The sequence below is a fragment of the Cynara cardunculus genome, unplaced genomic scaffold (genome assembly GCF_001531365.2).
Source record: "Cynara cardunculus var. scolymus isolate 2C unplaced genomic scaffold, CcrdV1 Un_Scaffold_4055, whole genome shotgun sequence".
In the NCBI taxonomy this organism is placed as follows: Eukaryota; Viridiplantae; Streptophyta; class Magnoliopsida; order Asterales; family Asteraceae; genus Cynara; species Cynara cardunculus.
In genome coordinates this window covers 5,368-13,594 of record NW_020201735.1, presented here as the reverse complement: position 1 = coordinate 13,594, position 8,227 = coordinate 5,368, and positions in this window count along the sequence as shown.

Here is an 8,227-nt window from a genome sequence, read left to right as displayed (position 1 = left end):
CCCTCTGTTGAAAATGGGTTTGGGTTCAGAATATGAATAGAGCTGATTTGGGTTTGATTTTGGGGTTTGCGTTTACATTGGGTTTAATTTGGTGTTTGATTTTGGCGTTTGATTTTGAATCAAGAGTTTGATTTGGTGTTTGATTTTGAATCAAGAGTTTGGAGGCGAGTATCATAAGCATCAGTTTTTGAATCGAGAGTTTGACCAAGAGTTTGGAGGGGGAACATCAGTTTTAGGAATGAATTTCAATTATTGATGAGGGTATTTTTATCATTTCCACATTTTTGGATGAAATGGATTTCAATTCCATCAGTTTTAGAAAGGAATTGTGAAATTCTCAAATGAGGGAATGTTTGGAATTCAATTCCATTCCACGGGTAACCAAACATTGGAATGGAATTTGGTCAATGTAATTGACCATTCCAATTTCATCAGATTCCGACGGACTCCGACGAACCAAACGCCCCCTAAGGGTGTTAGCTAGGGTGCTCATGGGTTGGATTGATTGGATTAAAGATATTTGAATAACTCAACCCAATATTTGCGGTTTGAAAAATCTTAACCCAAACCAAGTGCAACCCAACCCAACCCAAATTGTACAGGTTGGTCGGTTTAGTCGGGTTGATATTTTGGTACATTAAAATATTATTCTAACCTTGAATATGTTAGTTCTCTACTCATAATTTCTTTTTCATCATCAATCATTTGATACAACTTGTCTATACTTCTTACGTATATCACATTCAATTAATTTTCTCAATTTACATATATATATGTTCATATTGAACATATATAGAAATGAGTTATATAGAGATGAATAGATTGAAAATATGTGTATACGAATAGTGTACGTGATAGTGTAATTGGCTAATGTATATATTAATAGAAATTCAACAATCGTATTAAATTCAAGAAATAAAAGGATATGGGGTTCATCAGGTTGGGTTGGGTTCAAATAATACCAATATCAACCCAATACCTACGGTTTGAAAATTTTACCACTCAATTAGACGTCAGGTTGGGTTCGGTTGATCCGGTTGGCCGAGTTTTTGAGCGGCCATAGTGTTACCCTTGTTTTTTTTTTGGTTTCCAACACTTAATTGATCGTTTTTTTACATTTTTAGAGCCTCTTATTTCTTAACAGGATCTAAATAAAAAATTGGTAATCCAACTTGTTAATCCCCTCTTCTTCGCTTACTGCCTACCACACCTCCATTGCCCAAATTGATCTTGACGACTCCAAGTTCATACGGCTCCCGACCCAATCGAGATCAAATCTAGTTGATCTCCCCTCCCCTCCCCTCCCCTCCCCTCCCCTCCCGTTTTTCTGCCGATTTGGTCCTTGTATGTTGTACATGGTTCGAACCTGTAGTTTGATTTTGTCCTTATAGGTTGTACATGGTTCGAACMTGTGGTTTGATTTCATCCCTATAGGTTGTACATGGTTCGAACAAGTGGTTTGATTTCATCCCTATAGGTTGTACATGGTTTGAACCCATCGTTTGATTTAGTCACAGTTTATGTTTCTGTGGTTCAAATATGTTTTGATTTCGTACTTCCCCCCCTCTTGTTATCTTTGTCGATTTCGTCCATATGTGATGTACATGGTTCGAACATACATGACAGGTTTTCGGTACTTGTGGTTTGATTTCGTCCATGGTTGATACTCTTCAAACTTTGTCCATTTCTTTGATTTCATGATTTTGTCCATGTGGGATGTACAGGCTAACTTTTTATGTACATTTCTTGCTATATCACTTGGAGTGTAGTTTTTGATGAATGTGGTTGTTTAGTGTAGGTATCACAGTTCAATAATTTGATGAATGTGGTTGCCAAGAATGATGCAAGTATCGTTTAGGTGCAGAAAATCTTTTGTATTATGATCATCATTCATCAAATATGATGCAGATGATCTTGTGTATTATAACATCGTCAAAAACGATCCAAGTATTGTTTTAGGTGCAGAATCGTGTTTTATCAAGTTCTTGTTCTGGCCATATTAGGACATCCTTGATCATGGTTCCAACCATATTAGGACATTCTTGATCATGGTTCCGACCACCTTAGTACATTTTTTATCGTGGTTCTGACCATCTTCAAACATTCTTGATCATGGTTCCTTCAACAACTTTAGTAGGTCTTAGCTAAAAATTATTGATTCATATTTTAGATTCCAAACGTTTGTTTACAAAAACAAATAGTGGTATTCATTCAGATTCAGAATTCAACACCACCTTTATAAATCAGAAGTGAAACCATACTTCAACACCTCTTAAAAAATAAATGTCACTTTATCTTTTCTGTAAAAATGCTTATCAACTTATGTGATGTCAAACCGGAGTTTTATAAAACGTGTTTGGATTGGCGGTACGAAAACATAATAAGCTGGTAAATATTTGTTTTTCTCCATCCAAACACTAATAACTTCTTATTACCGGTACCACATGGGAATAAGTTAATAAGTTAGAAGGGAGTAACTTAATAAAAACTTATTGCCGGTATCATATCGATATAAGTATTTTCTTTCTATTCAAACAATAACTGGGAATGAAAAACTCATAGGTGTCGTTTGGTTCACAGATTCTTAAGAAATCTGATGGAAGTAAAATGTTGAATTCTTTTGACCACATTTCATTTCGTTGTTTGGTTCGTTCTTTTTACCGGAAGGAATCTCTAAATTCCATCGAATTCCATGAACGAAGGATTTTGACATTCCATGAGATATATGCGGTATTTTAAAGGAATGAAATTTAACTTTTTTATAATTCCAAAAATACCCTCTAACCCAGATATACCCTAATATGTTTCACAAATCACACCTGACACCCTCCATTGTCTTCATCTCGTCTTCTCCACTGCCACACCAGTGTCTTCACCACAGGTTCGATTTTGTCTTCTCCATCTCGTCTTCTATTTGTCGATTCAATTTTGGTTCGGTTTATGTTCGATTTCTGTTCCATCTTGTCTTATCCATCTTGTCTTCTATTTGTTGTTCGGTTTAGCTTCGGTTTCTGTTTATTCAACCATGGATGGTGATATCCAATGAATGAATTTCAGTTTTTTAGAGTTCAATAATGGTTGATTGGAGCATAACAAAAAAAGTGTTAACGATTTGTAGTTGTCACCCTGGTGTCTATTACAACTGTCACTTCCTTTGCTCCACATTTCTACATGGACAAATTGGATGCATACATAAACATATCAAATGAATAATGATTTTGAAAATCAAAAGGATTAGGCGGTTGGTGTTCAGAATGGCCCAGAGGGGCTATGTTCTAAAAATTAGAGTAACAGATGAATAAGAATAACAGATACAATAATCTATCAAGCCAGAAACATTTCAAATTTAGTTTCATAAACTAGGTAATATAGGCATGACAAAAAATGTTAGAAGGTAGAATTTAGGGTGACATGATGGAAAGTAGGTTTAGAAAGCTTCACACTAGAAGTAACATTAGGAACTCATGGATTCACACCCAAAGTCGATCCACTCAACATATAAAAAGTATTTCCTCAACACCTGATTCGTTCATGGAGTCAATAAAAATAGATTTAGGAATTCCTTGATCATATAGAAATGTTAACCACTTAACCCAGTCAATAAAAATAGATTCATTCGTTCTATTAGCCCTTCATTATTTCTTGTGTTTTAAGATCTATTGAACTTTGTTTCCACAAGTGTTAAAACCAAAAGAAGTGCATTCTTGATGTTTTAATTATTAAATGGACTTGATAGCACATGTTATGCTGTTATAGTGGTGAAATACAAAATTGCGGCCATGACCGATATTTGAAATAAACAAAAAAGTGTTAACCTTGTATACAACTTATATTGCTTTGCCGACACATATAAGAACATAAACAAAACAAAAAAGTCATAACTCTAGTAGGTTTGATGCTATTGTTGCATTTTCTCTTTTCCTTGATGGTAATTGTAATATCCTACTTTGGATCATTTAGGTGCTTGATGCTATTGTTGCCTCTTTTATAATCCAACTCTATCAATTCAAGGACTCAAGCTAAATAAAGCACTTGCCTTAACAAATCTGTTTTGGATACAAAGGTGCTTTGTATATAAATCTATTTCATGCTATATGAATTACCCTTTCATCAACAAATTTGTTTTGGTTTAACAAGTTGTTAAATGGATGTTTTTGCTAGATGAATTACCCTTTCATCAACAGTTGTAATAACATATTCCTAATATGGTCTATAAACAGGAAATGACCCGAATTAGTCTCACAACACGCAAATGTAGGATTCTGTGATTGTTTTTGGAAGAAGCTATAAGCGCTATTACTTGGTTTTTCATTACAATTTGTTGTTTAGTAGCCAAACATAGAAAGGACAGACCCCGTATTCAATATTTGTGTTCAAATATGGATCGATCTACAATATTGCATAGGTATGCCTATGATAGTGACACAATGTGCATATCACAACTTAGGATAGATAGAAGGTGTTTCTTGAAGTTATGGATATACTTGAAAGATTAGGAGGATTACGATCAACTAGGAATATGGATATCGATGAACAAGTTGCCATTTTCCTTCATATGGTTGCTCATAATGTTAAGAATAGGGTTGTCACAAGCCGTTTTCATCGTTCGGGAGAAACAATTAGTAGGCTATTGGTGGTGCTAAAATCGTAAGTGTGCACACAGTGGGCACAAAGTTCCCAAAGTGGCGGTGCAAGTGCACGCCGACACTATGATCGCTTCAAGTAATAGAGTGGTATAGTACCAAGATCATTTCCACAGGGACTGGACTTACTGAGAATCAGAGACTTTCATGAACTTCTTGAACATGCTTCGGGTTGAGAAAATATTTGAGTTTTGGTTGGTGCAAAGCGTTGAAATACGAAATAAACCTTTAATATTAAAATATGGGTATGGGTGTAAGCTTTACTTGAGAATATTGCAGGAACAATTTGGTCAGAAACTCATGGGACTTCTATAAGAAYTCCTATCTCTCGAAAGTGAATTCTTATATACTGTGCCCACAGAGTGCCCACAAAGCGTCCAGTTTTACCAATCTTAAACTTGCCGAAATATCTACTAGATAAAAAGATATCTGGTTCCATTAGCCTGAAGATTTATACTCACAATGTATTGTAGTATAAACTCGACTAATATCTGAACATAAGCTAAAAACATGCAAAATCCGCATCTCTGCGTGATTATCAAAGACTCTCTCAAATCTTTGTGCATCATCTAGGCCGTATTTCAGATCTGCCCATCTCTGGATCAAGGATCTAATATTAACACTTCAAAGTGATCAGCTTATCTACGTTGAGCTTAAGTCCCGACTTAAATGACCAAGCTTAAGAATCAATAAAAAATGGCAACACCCAAGTGTGCCTGTAAATTCTTAAGCTTGACTCACACCCACATCCAAAGGGGTGCTTAGCTCATAATAAAATTATAAGACATAAAGGAAACAGAAGAAAAAAAATGCATAAGAAATACTTGAACTGAAAATAATACTTAAATTGTTGCCCACAAAGGGTATACAATACACAGTGGCGAGAATTAAATACTAAGTACGAAAATAAAATTACAAGCAGAAATTAAACTTGTTCTACTGTTGTAGAGCTTGAGAGAATGCTCCAAGGTTGCTTAGCTAAATTGTTGATGGAGTGTATCTCTTCAAAATGAGAGAAAAGCTTCAATATATAGGGAGAAGTGAGGACCAAACAAACTCTTCGCCCAAAGGAAGAAAATCTTCAACGTCTAGAGGGTAAGGACCTCCCATCACCACATGTCTACTTTATCTCTGGCCTTGTCACTTTTCCTTGAAAGGTTGCAAAAGGTAAAGTACTATAACCATTAAAATTATGAAAAAAAGACTTTTATATTAAAATAATGGTAGGAGTACTTTATTGTCTTTTTATAGCTCAACCAGACCCATTCTTCCAAGTAAGTCAATGTTTTGATCTGAACTCAGAATTAAATCTCATTAATACCCAAAAGAGTTAATATCTGAACTTTGTTCAAATCCAACTAGATGCAAATACGCCATAGGATGAATGCGAGCAGAAAGTGGGCAGTTTACTAACAGCAATGGGTTTTTTTAGAAAATAATTAAATTCTTGACCTTTCATCACCTCTTAACATATTTTGGACCAAAAACTACAGTGTAGGAGCAAAATGGGTACCAAAGATACAATAAAATAGGGGTATTGAACAACAAATAACTCTCACAAAATGAGAGTTATCACACCCCCAAACTTGAGGTATTACTTTTCCTCAAGTAAAATAAAATAAATAAAAAGACAACTAAAGAAAGGAACAAGAACGAAACTTACAGAAGGTGTTGGAAATTTGTCTAGTAAAGAGGATGTACAACTTCTTTGCTTGATCTTCGTAGTGTTGACGTTAATCAGTAGGGCTTTAGGGTTAGTGTTTTTGGCAATGACAGCGTGTATCCCTCCCCCAAACTTATCCTATACTACAAAAGGGTTTGAAACATAAGTTATCATCGATTCACTTTTGAGTACTTGGAAAAAGTTCGTGACCCATTCTTTGGCATAAACTTACCCTTTTGGATAACCGAGCTTTTTATTTGCGTCTTCCAATTTTTTGAAGACCGATTCTTCTATATTTTTTTTGTTTTCTTCTTTTTTCTCTTTTTTTTTTCATATCTCCCAATTTTTCGAATGTATAATTTTTTTCTTGAACACATCCCCCAAACTTAATATGTACAATGTCCCCATTGTTGCCAAAGGGACCAAAACGGTATGGGTTGGGCGCAAAGGGAAAAGTGATTGGGTTTAAAAAAAGGAGGGCCTACATCCTTTTAACTTTAACACTACCAAAAATCATCCAAGGATTTTGTACCTGAAATGAATAATGGAACTAGACAAAACAAAATGGAATCCAACACCCATGTCATAAATATTTACGCAAAAGAAATGACGTTTCGTAAATCATACACAAAAGACGGAATAAAAGTGTATATGTACCCCAAAAGATATACAAAAAATAATGTTTAAGAGGCAGCGATGAGAAGTCAAGAATTAAACCATTTCCATCAAAACTGCATACTGTGGGCAAGCAGGGACTGCATCAGCTTCCTTGGAGCTTTGGACAACGGGAGCAGCAGCGGGAACAGCAACAGCAGGTATGATCGCAGTCGTGGTATTGACAGTAGCAGCAACAGGAGCATGAGGAGCAGGAGCAAAAAGTGCAGCAACAATAGAAGTAATCGGCATGTGAGTCTGTAAGGGGTGAAAACACCGAACCTGGGGAGGGCAAAGACCACTTGGGAACCTTGGAAGTTGGGCTGTCAAGAGAGAATCTTGACGCCCGTAAAGCTGTCGTTCCACCCGGTTCCAATCTCGGGTATACGCCCAAAAGCGAGCTTTCTTCTTTTCTAGGTCCGAGACGCGGTCCTTTATGCTCCCCACCTTCTTCAATATCGCCTCCAACTTTTGATTCATCTCTTCCCATTGGAGTGCCAAGACTGAAAGCCAAGTGGCCGACCCATACCCCGAGCCTAATGGATTGCTTGGACGTGGCTCGGATGGGCTGGCCTCATCATTGACAAACCCTGGGATCTCTGTAGATGGCTCGGTCATGGGGACAACATGTGGCTCCAATATATGTGCGGCGGGTGGCTCGGTAAGTGCGACATTCGGTGACTCCGAAACAACAGCAGCCTGTGGCTCGGGAATATCGACCAGTGGCGCATTTGGTTGAACAGTTGGTGGCGCCACGGGTTCTTCCGCAACTCTCTCGACCGGTACAGATTTCTGCAAATTTAAAAAGGGCCGAGAGGCTCTTTGCCGACGGTCGACCGTGTTTTGTCCCAAAAAGGGAGAGCCGATAACTATAGTATCCTCATCATTGGTAGGGACCCTAGCCATGGCCATAAGCTTTGTGATAATGGCCAGAAAGAATAGGCGTGAATGCGTCCTTTGAGAGGTGGCCAAAATGGATGTGTGAATAATTGGCCCGATATCGATTAGCAACTCTCTCATGATGCAATAAAGGACGCATCGGTCCCTTGAAAGTGTACTATCATGAACAGTGGGGATTAAGTTGTGTTAGTCCCGAAGGGAAAGACAATAAACAGAAAGTAATTGTAGAAGGGGGTTGAATACAATTACACAGATTTTTTCAACTTTTTAATTCTTATTGATTTATATCAAGAATTAATACACACAGAAATGCAAAAGATTGTTGTGGAAGATAGGAAAGGAAAACCTAACCTAAACAATCTTACAA